Source organism: Oryzias latipes, chromosome 4 (assembly GCF_002234675.1).
Source record: "Oryzias latipes chromosome 4, ASM223467v1".
Lineage (NCBI taxonomy): Eukaryota > Metazoa > Chordata > Actinopteri > Beloniformes > Adrianichthyidae > Oryzias > Oryzias latipes.
In genome coordinates this window covers 3,192,824-3,215,482 of record NC_019862.2, presented here as the reverse complement: position 1 = coordinate 3,215,482, position 22,659 = coordinate 3,192,824, and the positions used below count along the sequence as shown (strand labels likewise).

The 22,659-nt window shown below is 43.7% G+C and overlaps 1 long non-coding RNA gene across 1 annotated transcript; it reads left to right on the top strand.

The window, feature by feature from the left end:
- The first annotated feature begins 4,107 nt into the window (after nucleotides 1-4,107).
- LOC110015016 lies at nucleotides 4,108-21,689 on the top strand. Its single transcript, XR_002290071.1, has 4 exons — nucleotides 4,108-4,621; nucleotides 4,706-4,845; nucleotides 5,480-5,670; nucleotides 21,622-21,689. It is a non-coding gene; the product is annotated as an uncharacterized LOC110015016 (long non-coding RNA).
- The last annotated feature ends 970 nt before the right edge of the window (nucleotides 21,690-22,659 follow it).

Sequence of the window (22,659 nt, the reverse complement as noted above, 5' to 3'; positions counted from 1 at the left end):
GGGTGATAATAGGAGGGGAAGGGGGATAAGACCATGAAGCAGCATAAAGCAACAATAAAGCAACATAAAGCAGCATCCATATTTATGCTGTCGCTGTATCAGTCCGTTGTGGTGAAGAGAGAGCTGAGCCAGAAAGCAGAACTCTCAATTTACCGTTCAGTCTTTGTTCCAATACTCACCTATGGTCATGAGCTCTGGGTCATGACCAAAAGAACCAGGTCCTGAATACAAGCGGCTGAAATGAGCTTCCTCTGTAGGGTGGCTGGGTGCTCCCTTAGGGTGAGGAGCTCTGTCACCCGGAGAGAGTTCGGAGTAGAACCGCTTTTCCTCCACCTCCAGAGGAGCCAGTTGAGGTGGCTCGGGCATCTAGTCTGGACGCCTCCCTGGAGAGGTGTTCTGGGCATTTCCCACTGGACGGAGGCCCCAGGGAAGACCCAGGACACGCTGGAGAGACTATGTCCGTCAGCTGGCCTGGGAACGCCTCAGGGTCCCCCCAGAGGAGCTGGAGGAAGTGGCCAGGAAGAGGAAAGTCTGATCATCTTTGCTTAGACTGCTGCCCCCACGACCCGGTCCTGGATAAGAGGAGGAAGATGGATGGATGGATGGATGGATATTACCCCTGCTGTTCTTTGATGCGCTTTAGACGTTTTCTTCTTCATATTCTGTGATGCTTCCGAGGATACATTTCTCTGAACCTGTTTCTTAGGATCCAAAAGCAAACTTGTCTGATGTTTCCAGAATTTTCAGCACCTTTCACACAAAGTCTCTTATTATGGATCTTTTATTGGCAGAAGCAGAAGTGGAGGACCATGTCAAAGATTTTTTCCGAGCTTGTTTGTCTCTGGGCTCATTGAACGGCTGGTGATGAAGCACAGAAGAGCCTTTCTTTGCACAGCAGTGTGGATGCTCCGCCATGCTTTTCTCCGGGTTGCTGCACGTCTCTGAAACCTTCACACAACTCAACAACACAGTCAGATCGATTGAGAGAGACAAAGCATGAAAAGAACCTGTTATACAGCATCTGCTGCCACTCACTTAATGTTAGTTGACTTTTCTGAGATGATAGGTAATGTTGTGCAGTGAAGGAAAGCGCAGATTTCCCTCAGGTTTGAACTACCATACCACAACTGTGTGAAACCTCTATTAAGCTTTAGAGAGCAGCAGGTATGAATGTTTTTATCTGCCAAATAAAATAAAGACATGTCACCCAAACAGGATAGTTCTTACTGTTATCATCCCAAAAATAGAAAAGGATTGCAGAGAAACTGAATTATTATTTCATTTATACACTCTTATGATTATTTTGTTTTTCATTTTTTCCCCAGCCTTTAATGTCTCTTGTACCTTTTTGTGGAAAAAACAAATCCGTACGTGCAAAGAATTAAACTGGTTGGTTCTTACTCTGAAAACATTATTGTGACGCTGATCAAGCAGAGCTGAGCTTCATTATAGTCTAATTGAGTGTTCACAACAAATTCAGAAGAGTCAATTCAACTCTCATGACGTTAAAGACCCACTCTGATCTACTTTTGATCTATTGTAAAAGTGTTCCTGGTGATCCTTAAATTATGATTGTAACGTTTTAGACTAAAAAATAACAAAAAACTGTATTGTTTTCTAGGACATAGTTTGTGCAGAGCAGCAAAAGTTCATTAGAAATTCTCCTTTCAAATTCGCAATAACTGCACATTTTTTCCCTCTTCTATTGTCCAGTTTAAGTGAGTCTGTGTGAATTGTAGCCTCAGTGTCCTGTTCTTAGCTCACAGGAGTGATACCCGGTGTGGTCTTCTGCTGCTGTAGTCCATCTGCCTCCAGGTTGGACGTGTTGTGCGTTCAGAGATGCTCTTCTGCAGACCTCAGTTGGAACCAGTGGTTCTTTGAGTTCCTGTTATCTTTCTATCAGCTGGAACCAGTCTGTACATTCTCCTCTGACCAAGGTATTTCTGTCCACAGAACTGCCGCTCACTGGATATTTTCTATTTTTCAGGCCATTCTTTGTAAACCCTAGAGATGGTTGTGGGTGCAAATCCCAGTAAAATCCTCAGACCAGCCCGTCTGGCATCAACAACCATGCTTTAATCACTTTAATCATCTTTCTTCTTCCTTCTGATGCTGGTTTGAACTGCAGCAGATCGCCTTGACCCTGTCTACATGACTGAATGCATTAAGTTGCTGCCATGTGATTGGCTGATTAGAAATTTGAGTTAACGAGCAGTTGGACAGGTCTGTCTAATAAATTGGCCAGTCAGTGTATCTTTGTTCTGGTTCTGATAGGAGCAGAACTCAACAAGGGTCATTGTGGACTCATTCAAAGGAAGCTGCATGCTTGGTGTACACTTTCAAGCAGTGGCCAATGTTTACATTGGGTTTTCAGGGTGTGACCACACAAATATTATGTTTGTTATTCTGTCTGATCAAATGATGACTGGAAACCATAAGAAACTCCGTAGAGAATGTTGCCATGGAAACCTTACCAAAAGGCCCTGTCCACCAAAGTCATTTAAAAGTCAGCATCAAGGAAAACAAAGTTTAAAAAAAAGAACCTAACTTAGCATTAAGAAATGTTTTTTTCTCCAAGTTGGCTTGTACAGTTTCTGTGTGTCACACAATCCAAACACACAACTTTTATTATTTGATCTCCGTGATAAGATGCTGCATGAAACAGCCTACAGCCAATTCACTGTGTGTCTTTTTTTCACACAACCTTTGAGGCCATCTAACAGAGGCAACTCCCAACAGCCATGGCTTCACTGCCAGAAGGCATTCTGCACGTTTTCACTTCACAGCACAAACAGTTTCAGACATAAACGAACAGGCTTTGAAAAGGACTAAAAAACTCAGACATTTTCTTAAACTTTTGTACGTCTGAATTTCAAAGACTTTGCATTCACTGATAAAACATTTTTTGCTTCTTATACATTTGATTTGTCCTATAGATGCTGTCAGTGTTATGTAATTATCATTTGCTTACACGCTATAATCACCATAATATGATTGTCTCAGTTCAGTCTTTCAACCAAACAACCACCAGGTAGGCAGGGCTGGGTACTGTGCTTCAGATACCCATAGGGTGGGCAAAACTATTTTTATATCTGTCCCAGGTAGTCAGGGTCATTAGACGATTGGCTGCAGAGTCCTGCTACATAAACATCAGAATGAGAAAGAAAGGTGATTGAAGTGACTTTGAACGCGGCATGGTTGTTGGTTCCAGACGGACGTGTCTGAGGATTTACTAAACTGCTGATCTATTGGGATTTTCACCCACAACCATCTCTAGGGTTTACAGAGAATGGTCCAAGAAAGAGAAAATATCCAGTGAGAAGCAATTCTGGGGGTGGAAATGCCTTGTTGATGTCAGAGGTCAGAGGAGAATGTACAGACTGGTTCCAGCTGATAGAAAGATAACAGGAACTCAAAGATACACTGGTTCCAACCGAGGTCTGCAGTAGAGCATCTCTGAAAGCAGAACACGTCCAACCTGGAGGCAGATGGCCTACAGCAGCAGAAAACCACACCGGGTACCACTCCTGTGAGCTAAGAACAGGAAAGTGAGGCTACAATTCACACAGACTCACCAAAACTGGACAATAGAAGATGGAAAAACGTTGTCTGGTCCGATAAGTCTCCATTTCTGCTGCTACATACGGATGGTAGGATCAAAATGTGGCGTCAACAACACGAAAATATGGATCCATCTGCCTTGTATCAACGGTTGAAGCTGGTGGTGGTAGTGTCATGGTATGGTGGATATTTTTTGGCAGACTTTGGGCCCCTTAGAACCAACTGAGCATGGTTCCAACATTACAACCTACCTGAGTATTGTTGCTGACCACGTCCATCCCTTTCTGACCACAGTGGACCATCTTCTGATGGCTACTTCCAGCAGGATAAGGCGCCATGTCATAAAGCTGGAATCATCTCAGACTGGTTTCCTGAACATGAAAATGAGTTCACTGGACACAAATGGCCTCCACAATCACCAGATCACCAGATCTCAACCAAATACAGAACCTTTGGGATGTGGTGTAGTGGGAGATTGGCATCATGGATGTGCAGCTGACAAATCTGCAGCAACCGTGTGATGCTGTCATGTCAATATGGACCAAACTCTCTGAGGAATTTTTCCAGAACCTTGTTGAATCTATACCACCAAGGATTAAGGCAGTTCTGAAGGAAAAAGTGGGTCCAACTTGGCTCTAGCAAGGTTGACCTAATACAACAGCAGGTGTGTGTCGTCTGCTGCAGTATCTGCCACTGACAGCCCGAAACTGAAGAATTTGGAGCAGTTCTTGTGTTGGACTGCGTCACCAAGCTTTAAGACTGATTTAAAAAAAATCTACTTGGACGTAGCCTGAACTCAAGAGGCCAGAAATGACTTTAATAAATCATGAACAGGGTGTAGTCTAGATCTTTTGTGGTTTGACATTTTTGCCCTTGTTTTAGTCTGTTTTATGTTCTTCTTGACCTGCAGAAGCCGTGCACTAGCTGAAGCGCAGGGAAGCCAGGACAAATTTCATGATTTCTGTTCTGTTACAAGATGCTCCTGATCATTAGCCTTCAAAGGGTCCATGTTTTTGGCTGGGGACATGGAGCTCTCCTCCCTTTGTCTTGGGTCACACAGGTTGTAGATCTTCACAGATCAAATCCTAACAAACTTCAGGGAGATGGTTTAGACTGAGATGACATGTTGTTGCTCTGATTACAGAAACAGCTTTGGCTCACAGGTGCTGAAGTGGCACTGTAGTGCCGGAGAATTTCCAGTCTTCTCTCTGGAAGCTGCTAAACCTTCAGCTTCAAGCGTGTCCAGAATGGACAAGATGGTGAAAACAAAGGACATCAAAGCAGGTACTTTGAATCACAGCAACTGCTTTATGAAAAAACAAATTTCTGTTTCACAGTCTGATCATAAAACTGGTCCAGAATACCAAGACGTATTGAAAGTGTCGAAGGATCAAAACATTTGTTTGTTGGGGTGCACGGCTGGTTAGTAATTTGCAATTCTTTTTGATCTGCAAACTTATAAGGTTTGTTTTTTCCATTACCTCCTATTAGATGAACATAAACTCCAATGGTACATCAGTGACTTCAGAAAAACATTAAAGACACCTTTTTGTTCAATTTCAAAGCATAAAAAAGCTCATTTAAACCTTAAAGTCACAATTTTTATCAATTTAAAGCAACCAGTAATGTTTGACATGTAGTACACCAGTCAATATTTTGTAGGATATTTCCGTAAAAATCACAAACAACTGCATAGTATATTACCACATAAGAAAATGACATTAATTTCAGTACTCTAATCTTCTGAACACTAAATTACTTCTATTTATGGAATATATTGTGAAGTATTGCTCAATATATTGAGAAATATATTCTGGTTTGATAAAGGTTTGAATTTTGAGCTATGCTGGGTTTTATGAACTCATCTGTGGTCGTGCTTTTTTCTTCCCTTTCAAAGTTAGCCTGTATGTTTTTTCAGTGCACTCAGAGAAATGTATCCAGCCTCCAGAGTCCCGACAGCAGGGAGGGAGTGTCTGGCTTTTGTGGGGAGCTGGGGAGGCTGCATGGTAACCAGCGCTGTCTTCTGATTCCGTTTTGTGAGAAAAGAACAGTCAGGAGTAAGGTTCTCTGTGGGCTTCAGGAGCACAGACAGGCCCGCCAGACTCTCAGGTAAGCACTGCACGCAACATACTCGCCTTTAAAACGGGATCAAAGCTAAAGTTCAAGCTGGTTGTTCTGTCTGCTGAGATCCACTTCTGTGCTGGACCTCCACCTGTCCATGATGGCTGACAGTTCAATAGCATCCCAGGGTTCTGTGTTTACTCTGAGGTCAGAAAAAGGTGCATCAATACAGTCTGGCTCTGAGTGCCTGCATTTTGCATGGCATGTTATTCATGTGCCATGCTGTTACGAGAAACTGAAGGAGTGCCCGTTGTTTGCTGTGATCGTGTCAGGCTGCAATCATCAAACTAAAAGTGTCTGCTTGCTTGGCATGTATGTAAAAAAGGTTTAAAAAGGTCTGAGCACTGCTTATCCTCTCATCAGTACTGCTACAGCAGAGGCCACCCTGTGAAGTGACAAAAAAACCTCCTAAAACACAACCCGCCAGCACAGGAGACTTTCATTGTTGAGCTGCAGCCATCAGCGTTGTTCAAAACATGCATCAGATCACAGCTCAGTCTGCAGGTCCACACGCAAAACAGCTTTTCTAGATGTCTAGAAAGAAAAATAGAACACAGTAAAAAGACATTTGCTTTTTAATAACAGTAAGATTTTGAGCTTTTAAAAAAAGAAAATCATTTTACAACACTTTGATGCAAAAACATTACTATTATTATGTCTGTCTGATTCTTTCTGGAAACACAACAATTTGGTGCATAAAATACTAACATATTTGCGTTTTGAAGAAGTATTTTTTATTCTGAGCTACTAATCCTAAAATCTTTATTTTAGTTGTGTTGGATGTTTGATCCCTTCATTTACAGTGTTGACTGAAAAAGCAGTTTGAAGGATGCCTGGTGGATGTCTATCATTTCTGAAGATCAGGTGTCACGTCACCAGCAGGTTCCGCACTACTTTCATGTTTTTTCAACAAGAGGGTGATTAAAAAGTTCTCAAATCTTCAGATTGAAGCCAAAAGCTAACGGGTATACAAAGAAACCCAAAGTGAACACAAAATCAATCCTGAACATGACTGTTGGTGCGAAGTAAGCCTCCACCATCATCCCTTCGTTTACACTCTCTCCCACTAGCTTACAGCCCCTCACACCCCCAGCCTAACAATTACTGGTGTAAAAAGGTGAGCAATATCAGAGCTATCTAGTCGTACAGTTTAGATCAAGATTCCAGCTCAGATGAGGAAAACAAAGACGTTCATGGATCTATTTGTCTGACAGTGGATGATCAGAATGGAGCAGAGCAGGGAGCTTGGGGTCTTTCAATTGTAGCCTCCATGTAACAAATACAAGTTTTTCCAACATCATTTTTTCGTCTGCAACTGATTCCCAACAATATGAATAAAGAAATACTCAGAAACACAGTTTTAGTATTCATTTTCTTTATATATAACCTCCAGCATCAGAAAAATGCTACAAGAACAAGGTAAAAACACCAAAAACACCATTTTCATTGGAGGGGGTCTTTAAGCAATGAGAGCAGGACTCAGATGCTAACATCGACTTTAAGAAGGCAGACCTCGTTTTATTCTTTATTCCAGACAAAGGGTTGAGAGTATTTGAAAAACAGTCTCCTGTTTAGTGAACAAGTGTCCTCTTAGCCTCAGTCTGCGCATAGCAGGAGTCATGACTGTCAGCTTTGTTTACCCAGTCTGCACTGTTTGCTCAACATTGTCTTAAAAGTTTGTGTCACTTTCAAGAAGAGCAGAACCTCTTCTGTTCAGAAGGTGACAGCAGACTCTTCCTCCTGCTGCTTGACACTTGGCCGGTACAGATTGGCTCGTCATCGTCTCTGACATTCAGACCAAGTGAGGTAGCTGCTGACGAGACTGATTCTCTGCTCTGGCAAGAGAAAGAAAGGTAGCATACTTTGTTGGCGGTCATGGGGTTTTACTTCATCCCTTCTGACATTTTCCTCCATCTCCATGGCAACAAGAGCTTACCATATAAAGGATCTCTTTCTTGAAGATATTTTCCCTACTGGTTCTCACTTTGTGTTATCTTTCAAGCATTTTCCTCCACACCTGACAGGTGTTCTCTTCAGTTTTCAAAGGGACAAGCAGAGCAGCCTGGATGTGTTATGGAAAACAGTCCTGCTCTCTTTGGACTGATTAGACTATCTAATTAAGAAGCATTTGAAAAGAAGGACTAAATGGGCAATTTTAACCAGGTGGAAGTGAATGATGGCGATGGTGCTCTCAGTGCCTCCATTGCACCTCTGAAAGCTTCTGTGATGGAAAATTCCATGCTGTCATTGGTGACACTTCTTCTCTTTTAACATTATTTATAGTTGAGTAACTCAGAGTTTTGGAACATCTTCCTCTGTCTCTGAACACCTGATAAAACTACAGGTGGACTTAAAGCGTCTACATCCAGCTCGTCCTCAATAAACTGACCTCCACTGCACAATGGAGTCTCCTTTTTGTTATCCAAGGACAGAACATCAATCTGGGGACCTGCGTCTGGTCTGTATGCTGTTTGACTTTAAAGGCCTGTTCACACCGGGACGAATTTCGCCGGCGATTTTCGCCGACGTTTAACGCCTCGTGACTAAACAAAGGGCACCAACGAGAGTGTGCACACCGACGCGAAAAAACGCCAGGCGTTAAAGCGTCAAAAAAAAAAAACGCCTCGGGTTCGTTTTTTTTTTTCGACGCGGCGCGTCGAAATCTACTCGACCAATGAGAACGGCGCTTTTGCTCACGTGTCTGGAGCTTCTGAAGTTACAGTAAAACACAACTTGGGGGCGCTCAAACACAAAACTGCCTTGCTGAGCACACATACCAGCGAAGAAGATAGACGCCAAGTAGCGTCTACACTGCCGCGAAGCAATAATGACGGACATTCTAAAATATCCCCGAACCAAGCACCAGTTGGAGCTACTGGTGCTTGAAATATTCATGTTTTCTTTGTTTGATTCTGACAAGCGCGTAAATACTTGCTCTCTTCTTCTGAGTGAAAAGCGACTTTAAGAAGCGTAAAGTTGCGCAGCGCCACCTTGTGTACAGGAGTATTTCTGTTTTACATTAAGCGCCATCTAATGTCAGGGAATGAAATTGCATGTTCACTCCACTCATCGTCAGCGAAAATCGCCTGGGTGTGAACACAAAAAACGTGGCGAAAAACGCTGGCGAATAACGCCTGGCGAATATTCGTCCCGGTGTGTACGGGCCTTAATGCTGCATTTAGGCGGCTGGCCTCGCTGGGTCATGAAACCTGTCTTTTTTGGTTTCATCTTGATTTTAGCTGATAATGAAGGAAAAACGTGCCTTTCATTTATATGACAGGTATGATGGGAGAAACAGTGGGGATAAGTGACAATCAGCACAATGTGTTTGCACAGAGATTTCTGTTGTCTCGTTGTCTTAACTCCGGCACAAAGTTTGGAAAAGATCCACCAAAAGTCATGTTTTCAAAACTGGACTAAAGATGAATGTAGCTAACGGGTCCAAAGGATTCAGTGCGTGGCTTTAGAACATTTTTACACATGTGAAAAACTTGCCTTTACTTGCATTCACACTTTAAGATGGTGGGCTGCACAGTGCTGCAGTGGTGCAGTGGTTAGCGCTTTCACCTCACAGTGAGCTGTTTTTTTTTTTTTGTGGAGTTTGCACATTCTCCTCAGGCAAGTATGAGTTTTCTAAAGACGCTCCAGCTTCCTCCCACCAGAGACATCACAAATGAACAGAACAACCCAAGGATGAAGGCAAAATATGTTGTGAACAGTGAAAGGAGGACTGTACAGACACGGGCTGAAAGGCTTCTATGCCATGAAGAAGCCATTAGTCCAAAAGAAACACAGAAAAGCCACATTAAAGTTTGCTAATGCACACAAGGATAAAGACTTTTGGAGACATGTCCTGTGGTCTGACAAAACTAAAATGGAACTGTTTGGCCACAATGACCATCGTTATATTTGGAGGAAAAAGGGGGAAGCCTGCAGGCTGTCATGCTGCCTCTGTCAGCTCTCTTCCCCCTCCCTTTTCTGCTTGGCTCCTGATTCATCTCAGCTGTGTCCACTCACCTCATCACCCACCAGACCTTCATAAGGAGATCCAGAACCAGCATTCATCTCCAGTTTGTTGCCCCAGATGGTGCATAACCTGAGTCGAGGTATTAATGTTCTCGTCTAACGTTGTTATTGCCTCGCCCTCAGGACCTTCAGATCACGTGTGGACACCTGAGTCACCTTTTTACCTGAGCCAAAGAACCTCACGGAACATCAAGAAGCTCCAGCCAGGCCATGAGCCAACTCCGACCTCCAGACTCACCACGAGCCATTGCTACCTCCAGCAACTTCACCTGCTGCACTCCAGCCTCCAGCCACATCAAGATCCCAAGTTACTCTGAATCAAATTAAAACTCTTTACTTACCATCCTATTCACCTGTGTTTTCCTTCCGGGTTCCAGCTCCTGGGTCTGTCTCGCCTAGCTTGCCATGACACAGGCCTCGGAATAGAGGGGTGCATTGGGATTGGGTCCCGCTGGGTCCCGCGGGACCCAACCCAAATCTCGCGGGATTGGGCGGTTTGAATTGTGCTGCGGGCGGGAGCGGGAAGCAAAAAAAAAAACCAGCGGGATCAGTGCTGCCATGAATATCTCATGAATATCTATTAGCGGACTACGTTAGGCTGTGCAGCTGTTGGATTCTTATGTACTGAAGCTCCGTGAAGGCACCAGGTAGAGACGCCTAATGGCCACTGTCATCTAACCTGTTGTTGGGGGTGTGCAACGCCCCGCCCCTCCTCTTAGAAATTGTGTTCTTTAAAGCCTGATACCGCTGTCGCGTGTGGGCGGAGCTACCAGCTAAAATTATGGTCTGATCGCTACATGGAGCGATGTGTGCATCAATGCGTAGACACAGAGAATGTGGAGAGATCAGGTTTATTATTTTGAAGATTTCTACTTGGTAATCATGTTTCCATGTTTGAGTTCATAAAATCACCCCAGGGAAAGTCTCTGCTTCAACTCCTGCAGGGAAAGCTGCGTCTCAATCTGACGCCTATATTTCCATTCTCTCTGACAGAGTTTGAAGCCAAAGTCCCTCCCCCGCCTCTCTACCTGTTCACCTGTTCACATCCTCTGTAGCTGAGTTGTTTTTCCCCGCGCTCCTCGGTGTATTCTACACAGAGAGCGCAAAATACGGTCACCGTAGGCTGACACGCATGGAGAGAAATTAGACTCAGTCGGATTTGTGCGTGCGTAATTCTTGATTTGTACGTAAATTAGGATTTGTGTATGCATATTCTTGCTTTGTGCATGCGTAAATTAGGATTTGTGCATAAATTTGGATTTGTGCGTGATTTGTTACTCACATAATACGTTTTGTGTATAAGTTAAAAAAATATAAAATGAAAAAAATACAAAATGTAATTTATGTATGCACAAATTAAGATTACAATAGCTTGAAACTACTTACACACACATCTTTAAAAAACACGCACGAACCCCTTGTTACACACACACAAAGCCAAAGTTACGCACGGATCTACCGTGAGACTGTTTTCACGTCTCACAAATTCGTCCGTAAGTGCTGCGTTTAAATACCAGTGGAATGCTCGGTCATTAGAATGTTCCTATCAGCCTTCCCTTCTAAACGTATCCAGACAATGACTCAATCAATACATGAAGACGGTAGATGTTAGTGTTGAACATAGAGGCTACTTACTTCGGGGCGCTGACCACCGAGATGGGCCGCCATTCTTCCCGTGACTCTCTCAGTCTGACTGCCTTTGATTTTTACGGAAGAAAAAAAACAGTGCCCCCTACTGGTCATTCCTGTTACGCATTTTGTATCAATTCGGTGTCTCGGAGAATAATATACTTTTAATATATATATTAGCGTTTATAAGTGAACGTCATATTCCCAGATAATAATTTTTATTTTCCTTTAAAGTTATTTTAAGCCCTGCTACACCCACTGAAGGAAATACGTTTCCAGCGCAGCACAAGGATGAAAGAGCTGTGACTCTATCTGGCAACATTGCGCGGGATAAGGAAGAAGCAGAGGTTTCCTGACAGGGACATGATGTCAATGGATGAAGCAGAAAAGAAATACAAACGAGGTTCATCAAGAGACACGCATGGTGTTCAGATCTGCGTGCCGATGCCCCACTGAGGCGCACAACAGCAAAAACGGGAAAAGGCTGAAGCTAAAAAAAGTATTTTTTCGTTAGGAAAAAATTAATTCATAGATTTTCAGCTCTGTTGAACCATTAATGTTTTTTTCCCTCCATAAATTCAAATGACTTTGACATGCATCTTTACCAGCTGGTTCAGCGCGCTTCAGGCCGTCTGTCTGCGCGCGGACACACACACACACTTTTAACCGAACAGGATTTGTGAAAATATATGTAATAAGGAAGTTGCACATTACACAAAAGAGCAATGCATGAAAAGATGAGGCTGGAGGAGGGACATGAATCTCTTCAATAATATCAATACAAATACGTGTTTTTTTCCTGCGGGACGGGAGACGATACAAAATCAATGCATCTCTATTACTGTGCGGGACTAAATTCTCTGAGTTTTGTGGGTGCGGGCCGGAGTCTTACGCATACGTTGCGGGAGCAAGCGGGATTGGTCAGAAATTGGGCGGGTGCGGGCGGGAGCGGGATGAAGAAAATAGTCCCGCGCAGGGCTCTACCTCGGAACACCATACCAATTGTAAAACATGGGGCTGGTAGCATCATGTTGTGGGGATGTTCTGCTGCTGGACGGTCTGGTACACTTCACCAAATAGATGGCATCATGAGGAAAGAACAGTATGTGGAAATATTAAAGAAACATCTGAAGAGATCAGCCAGGAAGTTGAAGCTTGGGAATAAAAGGATCTTCCAAATGGACAAGGACCTGGAGCATTCTGCCAAACTGGTTACAAAGTGGCTTAAGGATAACAAAGTCAATGTTTTGGAGTGGTCATCACAGAGCCCGGATCTAAATCCTATTGAACATGTATGGTCAGAGCTGAAAAGGCGTGTACATGCAAGGCGACCTACAAACTAGGCCAAAATTCCTACCAAATCTTGTGAGAAGCTTGCGGAAGGATATCCAAGACGTTTGACCAAAGTACTGCAGTTTATAGGCAGTACTACCAAATACTAATGAAATGTATGTAAACTTTTGACTTCAAGTCATAAAAACGTGTCTAAAAGCCCTAGTCTCATCATTCTGACATTTAGCAAATAAAAACACTTTTGTCAATGTAGTTGACCTAAAACAAGAACAGCTTACTTTTATTTCATGTCTGACGGTGAGAAAAAAAGGCATACGTGCGTGTGTTTTTGTGGTGTATGTAAACCTCTGGTTTTAACTGTACACTTCAGTGTATGCAATACACCTGCCTAAAGGCAGAGGGTGCTGGTGATCCCAGCGACACCACGGCTAGAGAATAACAGAATAAGTAGCAGCAAGTCAAGTGCAGCCGTCCTAAGATTCAGTGATCTCCACTGAGACAGACCTTCAACCCTTGTGCTATCTTAGATGACCCCACCCTTACATTGACATGTTCTCCCTACCATGACAAAGGTGGATAAAGGTGGAAAGATTTCATGTAATCCATGGACACCAGTGAAGATCACAAATCATTGAAGGAAAAAGGTTCAGAGCACTGTCTAGTATAGCCTAGGATAGCACAAGGGTTAAAACTGAAGAAAGAAAAGGAAGACTTTCACAAACAGGTTGTCCATGTGTTTCTTGAGAAGAAGCGGTGCATTGACTTCATTAATAAGTAAAATCAAGTCAAAAACGATTTTGGTAATTTATTTTATATGCTACAGTTTGTTTACTAAAGAAAAATGTTGAAATTAAATTTTAAACAACACACTTTAACTGCTGCCAATCAAATGGTGAATGAGTTGTTCTGTAAGGTTCATTTGAACCTTGAAAACAAAATAAATAATAGTTTAAAAAAAGCATTAAATTTAAAATAGAGCCCTCTCCCAAGACCCCCCACCCCCCTCCACACACCTCCCGGCCACTGACTGATGGAGATACACAATGAGAAACGGGCCCGAAAACAAAACATTTGTCATTGGAAAAGCTAATATTTGGGACCCCCCTTCCCCATGTAGAGCTGATGGCCCCCATCTACATTTGATGGTCAGTTTGTTATCTGTAGTTTTGTTTTTGTTTTCTTTCTCAGTTGGAAAAAATGCCTCAAACAACATAGATCCTAATCACTTCTTATTACACATTAATTCAGAGAGGCCAATGGATCTCAAATAAAATGCATTTCACTTAAAAAAAAGGTTTATTCAATTTTATACAGACCTAATATTGTAACCCTTGGGCTATCCTTAGCACTGGGAGTTGGGTCATCTAGACCCACTAGACAGTGCTCTGAACCTTTTTTCTTCAATGATTTGTGATCTTCACTGGTGTCCATGGATTACATGAAATCTTTCCACCTTTATCCACCTTTGTCATGGTAGGGAGAACACGTCAAAGTAAGAGTGGGGTCATCTAAGATAGCACAAGGGTTATATCTGACACTGAAGCAATTGCAACTATAAGCTCAAGAGGGACTTCGGAAAAAAATGAAACACCTGGCTAAAATGTAAATGTGCAAATCAATGAAAAATTAAATTAAATGAAACTTGCAAAAATTTGTGAACATAAGAATTTGGAGTGGACTTCCTTTCTCTCCTGAAACCTCAGCCGGTCATCAATATCAGGATTCAGATCCTGTGCAGAAACACATTCAGGGCTCCAGACTGCGAGCAATTGGTCGCATTTTGCGACCAAAATTTGAGAGTGTGCGACTGAATTTTACATCCAGTCGCACATGCGCGACCAGTAAATTTGCCTCCCCCACCCTTCGTAATTTTTATACATTAAACGTGGAAGGGGCACGTCAATGATCATTGAAATGAGCAATGAAATCATCAATGAGAAGCGAGCGCACACGCACGCAGGCAGACACACACACTCGCGCACATACTCATGAAACGCGAGCACGTACACTCTCGCGTGATACCTGTCTGTGAGGCGGCCACTGCGTGTGAGAAGAATAGGGAAAGCCACCGTGAGTGGCTAAAATGCGTGGAGGGGGCGGGGCCTAGAGATAATCGAGTGCGCGTAAACATCTGTGGGAAGGAAACTGAGACAAATATCACAACCTGTGAACATGTGCGTCTGAGCTATGAGTAAGTCAACTATTGATTCGTTCTTCCGACCTGCGGCTAGTGTACCAGGACCAGAACTACAGCAGGGGTCTCAAACTCGCGGCCGCAGGCTATTTGCGGCCCCCAAGATGATATTTTGCGGTCCCCGCCTTAATATGAAGGTTTAATGTTACTGCAGCCCGCCAGTTTGTATGAATGACACTTTTTCATTGTCGTGCACGGAGCTGACCAACCAATCACAGTGGGGTAAATTACTCTTGGGGGCGTGACAATGACAGGGCTTGAAAGCAGGAAACCTGACAGCCCCCTCCCTCCCCGGACCACATTAAGGAGTTCCTTAGTTTCCTTTAGAACGTATTTATTCGCTCGTAATTTTCTACATACATGCAGCCCGTGCTGAACTTTTCTCTGGGCCGCACAGAACCGGAGGAAGGTTTAGGTTTAGGTTTTGGTTACGGCGGCGCATCAAACGGTCCTGCGCGGTTGTTACGGCAGCACACCGCTCCCGTCCCGCGGGAGTCGGGGCAGCTGAGGAGAATAAATGTCCCACACCTACATGCGTGACAGCTAACGGGGCTTGAACTTTAAACACGCTCGAGCAAAAACAACATTAGTTTTAGACACACTGAAAATATGTGGGGAAAATGCAACGATAGACGTGTTTGAGATGAACCGGCACCTCGCCTGGATCATTGGGGACACCAGGCGGGGGGGCTTTGAGATGAAAGCGAATCTGCAGCAAGACTGAAGGAGAACAGGAAATTGGAGTTGTCCTTAACATTCAATTTAGTTTTAATATTCTTCTCCCCCTTAGTATGATCTGTGTTCTTATATATTTTATGATTATTTTAATGTTTTGTGATGTATGTAGCCTTTTTTAATGAATTGGTATTTTAAATTATTTTAATTAATCACTCCACTACAAAAACCATCAGGACACATGTCCCATAATGCATTGTTTTGTAGTCTGTAGGGCAGCTTTCAGTCAGTTCAGTTTCCAGCTGTGTCCGGGTAGGTTTGCCCCTTGCTCCCACCCCTTTCTCGATTGACAGTTGATGTTGGAGCAAAAACAAAAATATATGTCACACACTAGCGTTGAGTTCACCTGGGTGATCTCAAACACGCTTATTGTGCATCTTGGCTGCAGCTATTTGGTGTCACAAAGATAAATTTCCATCCGTTTTCTTTACTTATTTGTACTGTCATGACAGCGATGGTGCTGTCAGTTTACCTTGTTGTTGCATCTTCAAAAGTGCAGAATAAAATGTGACACTGAATTTGAAACAGCACATTGTAATTTCTGCATCTATTATTAAAGTATTTATTAGTAATACAGTGGAAATTAGTAGATTGGGTTAGCATGTTGATTTACGGTATGCGCCCCTAAATTTTCTGGTTGCGCCCCTAAAATTTTCAGTTAGGGGCCACTGTGCTCCTAGTGAAAAAAGTTAGTCTGGAGCCCTGACATTTACTGTCATTCAAGTGTGCAAAACACAATGAAATGTCCATGAGTCTTTTCCGTGTTTGTTGTCTCAATTTTGTGGCAACACCTGCCTTGTTCCTGACCTTTGATGGGACGCCATCTGTGACCAGACTGACATCAGTGACCAGACTGACATCACGTGACCAGACTGACACCATGTGACCAGATTGACATCACATGACCAGACTGACATCAGTTGTGCAACTTCTGTGATGTTGGTGTTTTCATCAACAGCAACCGAAAATGCAATAAATGACTGGATTCCTTCATTTGGCGCCCAATCTCCTCAGAGATGTTGTATCTGCAATCATAATCCTTGACAGACTTATGTTGGGAAAGGTCGACTGCTTTTTGGGACACAGGACTTCTGGAGCCTTCAGCATTTTTTCATTTAGATGTTTGCACCAACTTGTTGGCAGTAATGTAGCGTTCTCTGCTCCATCACTGACGTCACGGCTGTAGTAAATTCAGCTATTTTGTCAGTCCAGCTAATAGTTGTTAAATGTTCTCTTTTATTAACTGCAAATGGTGAAACCTTTCTTTATGGTGAGTCTCATAGTGGTGCTGAATGTTATATTCTCTGAGCACTGCGACCTGTTGATGACATACCAAGCATGCAGGTTTTGCATTCAGCTCCGTGAACTAATAAAACTCTGTCCATTTTTCCTGGAAAGCTCAGCACTTCACTTCCACCCTTTTTTTCTTTTTTGACAACATTATTAGGGGGCTCATTAATGATCATTCTCATAGCAACATTACAGCGGTGAGGCTTGCGGGAAACCAAACTGCACCCTACCCAGACGCAGAGCTGTTAGGTTTCGCTTTTGCCACGTGCACAGATATGCTGTTTCACCTGTTTTGCTTTTCCTTTTTTCCTTATTTTTTGAGGAGGAAAGAAACACTTCTGCATCTGACTGTACCTAAGAAATCCAGAGGTGCTGCTTTAACCAGCATCATCACATCACAGTGATCTCCATTCAACTTCATGCTAGGTCTGAGAGCACTCATGTTTTTAATGGTCCTGCCAAAAATATTTCCCACTGTGGAAATTAGGAATAATGTGATATTGGATTTTTTATAAAACCTTACTTGTTGCTAGAATACTTTTGTTGTTTCATTTAACATAAAATAATAATATGATAAATTGGAGGGAGAATACTGGGAGGATCAATGAGATGACTAGACTTGAGATGAATGGGAAGCCATGAAACCTGACTGAGAAAAAGTAAAAACTTTTACCAGTCATGAAGTCATGTGGTTTGTTTCATGTGTTGAGTTTGGCAGCTCATGCTTTGTGCATGTGAACTCCAGTTTCTCTTTACATCTTCAAATAGAGAGTTTTTCACTGCATCACATTTGAGGTCAAAGACGTTCAGGCATTACAACAAAACAGAGCAGATGCACTTCTTCTCAGCCGACTCCTGAGGTTCATCTGCTTCAGTCAAAACCAAAAGGTGAAATTTCATCATGTCAGAGTTTGAACGTTTATGTGGAGCAGCTTCTGATTCATGCACAAATACCTCCTTCATACCAGCTGGCTTTTTTAAATGTGAAAAATTTCCTTTTCACCACCAAACAGGCATAATTGCAGTGTACTGTGTTACACTCTGTCATGAGTTGGAGAGCTTCACTTCACCTAATTTGACCAGTTTGTCTCAGTCTGCTCTGAGTGTTCAAGAGCAGACTACTCATTAACCAGAAATTGGAGTCCTTTATGTAAATGTGCCAGATTTAGCCCCAACAGGCTGATCTCCATTTGCAGTCTGATGTAGAGCATTTTGTACCGCTGTCATGGTAACACACCAACTCAAATTCACTGTTCAACCAGTTAAATGTGCCTAAAACCCTAATGACATTAGGCTAATATCATCAAACACTACTTAACAATAATTTAGGGATACTGTTATTTACATGAGTACTTTTCCTATTTGGTCTCAATTTTAATGACCAATGTCAACGTTCCCTAAAATGTTACAATAAATGAATGAGTACAGACAACACTTTCATTAGTTTGATATTCATGGTGTCTGATCAGCCAATCTTTACTTTAGCAGGTCCCAGCTGCTCTATGGAAGCAGTTATTTCATCATTTACTGTTCACCTACGATGCTGGAGGGAAATTTGGGAAGTAAGTGCAAATGAATGTGAGGTTGGGAACTATCAACGGCAGTCACAGCCCAAAGTGTTACGGGTGGTCAGATAGGATCAACCCAGAAGCAGGAAGACTCAAACAAATCCATCAAGTTTTAAGCATTTACTTGAACCAAACAGGATCCAAACAGAGAAGACGCTCCAACACAAAACACAGAGAGAACAGAACTTAAATAGGAAGCAACATGATTACAGGCAGCTGTGATCAATCAGTGAGGGACCACAGTAAACCTGCCAGAGAAGCAACCAAAAGAAACACCACTAGAGGGCAACCATAACATAACCCCCTCACTAAGTCCGGCTCCTAGCCCGACGACAAGGTTGGTCAGGATGGTACCGGTGAAAGCGATCGATGATCCGGGTCCAGAATATGACGCCCCGGAACCCACTGTCGATCGGCAGGACCGTATCCCTCTGTTATGACTTTCTGCTGCTGCTTTGCTGCATCCCCTTTCATTCTGCTCACCTGGCAGGTGTGGCCAATGGATCTTGATCAGCACCTGCCAGGTATTTAAGTCAGAGAAGGCCACAACCAAAGGAGAGGCATGCAGAGAGAGCAGAGCAGGAGGCTGAGGAGCAGTTGTGTTGAGTTGGAGCTGTGCTGGTTGGTTTGTTTCCCTTTTGATTCCCTCTTGGTCCTCAGCAGTCTTATACTGCAGGGTTTTATTATTTTAGTTTGGGGTTGGACCTTGGTAGTCCTTATTTGCGGGCTTTGTTTATTTATTTCAATAGTTAGATTTTGTTAGGCAGCCTTAGCAGGGAGCTGCTGACTCCGATGGTCAACGTGACTGGGTCAGTTGTCTCTCTGAATTATTTTATGTTTGGCCAAGGCTCCAATCCCTCTGTTTTGTGTTTTGTTGGGACCAGCACAGTAATTTATTTATTTTTATTTTACAGGACACAGGTTATTTTTCCCACTTAATAAACTGTGTTCCTAAACTTATTTTGTGTCCATTTTTCATATGTTTTGGCCCCTTCGTGATTTACCCCTAGACTGGGACAGGTTTTCCTGTCGGGGCCGTAACACCCTCCCAATCTACGAGGTATTGGACTCCTCGACCAACCCTTCTAGAAGATGGCTGATAGTATAGACTGGTCCCCCATCCACAAAACGGGGGGCTGGAGGAGACGGGACAGTGGAGTGGAGGGGAATCTCTTTCACAGGTTTTAGCTTGCTCACGTGGAAGACTGGGTGGATCGACAAGCTGCTCGGAAGGTCCAGTTTGACTGCCACACGGTTGATGATCGTGAAATAACCAATATACCGGGGATGCAATTTCCGAGCTCCCCTTTTCAGTGGCACATCAGATGAAGAAAGCAACACTCTGTCCCCCACCTTGTATTCAGGAGCAGCCGATCTGTAACGGTTAGCCACTGCACTGAACCGTTCCTGATTCTGCAGAAGTTGGCGACGGTCTCTGCTCCATGTACATCAGCAACGCCTCACAAAAGCAGCGGGACCAGAGGTTGAAGCCGATTGTTCCTGGTGGGGAAAAAGAGGTGGATGATAGCCGTAGGCTGCTTGACAAGGGGAAAAACCAGAGGAATTTTGGAGGGTGTTGTGGGAATACTCAGCCCAGGGCAGCTGAGAAGACCAAGTGCTATGGTTCTTGGCACACATGGCTCGTAAAGTTGTTTCCAAGTCCTGGTTGTAACGCTCTACCTGGCCGTTGGTTTGGGGGTGGAAACCTGAACTTAGGCTGACCTTGATCCCAAGGACCTTGCAGAATCTTCTTCAGAAGGCGGCAACAAACTGCAGTCCTCGATCAGAAGTAATGTTCTGCAGAAGGCCATGTAAACAAAACACATGCTTGGAGACAATAACAGCTAACTCCTTGGCTGATGGCAACTTCTGCAGAGGCACAGCATGGACCAGTTTGGAGAACTTGTCTATGATGGTGAGGATGACTACATTACCCTTAGAGTTGGGTAACCCCGTAATGAAGTCCATAGAGATGTGGGACCAAGGTCTGGAGGGCACAGGTAGAGGTTGCAGGAAACCGGCGGGTGGTTTACGGGTTACCTTGACGCTGGCACATACAGGAAATGACGAAACGAATGCCCGAATGTCTGAGGACACTGTGGGCCACCAAAACCGCTGGGCCACCAGGAACATAGTCCTCGTCACTCCAGGATGGCAAGCCAACCGAGAGGAGTCCCCCCACTTGAGAAGGAACAACGGTGGCTGCGGCCGTAGAATCTTCTGATTGTTCCTCCCGCTGAAATTGGGATGAAAGAGCGTCCGCCTTGATGTTCTTACTGCCCGGCCGGTAGGGGATGGAGAAATTGAACCTGTCAAAAAACAGGGCCCATCTGGCCTGGCGTGGGTTAAGTCTTTTGGCTGTTCGAATGTATTCCAGGTTTTTATGATCAGTCCAAACCAGAAACTTTTTTTCAGCCCCCTCCAACCAGTGACGCCACTCCTCCAAGGCAAACTTTACTTATGTCGTAGTTTCTCTCTGCAGGAGTGAGCTTGCAGGAGAAATACGCACAGGGATGGACTCTGTTATCAGACGCCCTCTGAGACAAAACAGCCCCCACTCCAGACTCAGATGCATCTACCTCCACAATGAATTGTTTAGAGGTGTCATGCTGAGTCAGGATAGGAGCTGCAGAGAAACGTCTTTTTAGCCCGGCAAACGCTTGATCAGCTCCCTCATCCCAGACAAACGTACCTTAGCCGAGGTGAGTCTGCGAAGAGGTGCAGCCACGCCACTGAAACCTCGGATTAAACGCCTGTAAAAATTTGCAAACCCCAGGAAGCGCTGTAACTGCTTACGTCCAGAAGGGACTGGCCACTCAAGAACAGCCTTAACCTTGGCTTTGTCCATCAACGGTCCCTGAGGTTATCACATGCCCGAGAAACTTAGTCCGAGTAATGTGGAACTCGCATTTCTCTGCCTTGCAGTGCAGCTGATTCTGGAGGAGGCGTTGTAAAACGGCTCTGACGTGCTGCACGTGGGTGTTAAGGTCTGGGGAAAAAAACAAAATACCATCAAGGTTTACAAACACAAATTTGTTAATCATGTCCTTGAATACGTCATTAATAAGACACTGAAAAACTGCAGGAGAATTTGTAAGTCCAAAAGGCATGAAAAGGTTCCTCAAAATGACCGCTGGGGGTGTTAAAAGCAATTTTCCACTCATCCCCCTCCCGTGTGTGAACCAGATGGTATGCACTCCGCAGGTCTAGTTTGGTGAAGATCTGGGACCCCTTAACGAGATCAAAAGCGGACTGTAACAGAGGGAGGGGGTAAGTGTTCCGGACTGTAATGTTATTCAACCCCCTGTAATCAATACAAGGTTGTAGTCCTCCATCCTGCTTTCCCACGAAAAAGAACCCAGGCCCTGCCGGAGAAGAGGAGGGACGGATGATTCCAGCCTGAAGATTCTCCTGTAGATACTCCTCCATGGCCTCCCGTTCAGGAAGAGACACAGGGTAGATGTGACCTTTGGGTGGTTGAGTCCCTGGTAGGAGGTCTATTGCACAGTCATGGGGAGGCACGTACCTTACTGAATACCACACTCAGATCATGATATTCAGAAGGAACTTTGCTTGGGTCTAGAGCAGGGGTCGGCAACCCAAAATGTTGAAAAAGCCAACTTGGACGAAAAAAACAAAAAAGAAATATGTCTGGAGCCGCAAAAAATAAAAGCCCTATTTAAGCCTTATAATGAAGGCAACACATGCAATATGCATCTATATTAGCTATATTAGCCTACTATCAAAGTGACTAAGTTGCTACAAATACATAAGGAGCATTATTAACGATTAAATGTTTATTTGCCCTGCAGTGCATTCTGCGGAGAACGACGCGTCACTTGACTGCTCTGTTGTGCAAGTTTAACTTCATTATAATATCAATGAATTATGTTTCATTGCTTTGATAAAATTAAAGAAATGTAATAAAGAAATCTGATTTTTGATGTCATTTTTATTTTGAGGATTCGAACACAAAACAATAAAATGGAACGTGCGTGCCCCATGACAGTCAGCTTGCGCTCGAACGACAGAACAGCTTCAAGCATTTGCGGCGCCTGCAGACTTTCAGCTCGTTTAGGTGGCTTGTCACAGTCATATCCACCAAAAAGTGCAGCTTTTCGAGCCACAGTACCCTCCAGTTGCGGGTAGTTCAGGTCTTTGCTTTTCAGGAATGTTTTCACGTGTTCGAAACAGACAACAAAGCGATGCAAAACGTCACCCATGGACAGCCATCGGACTTTG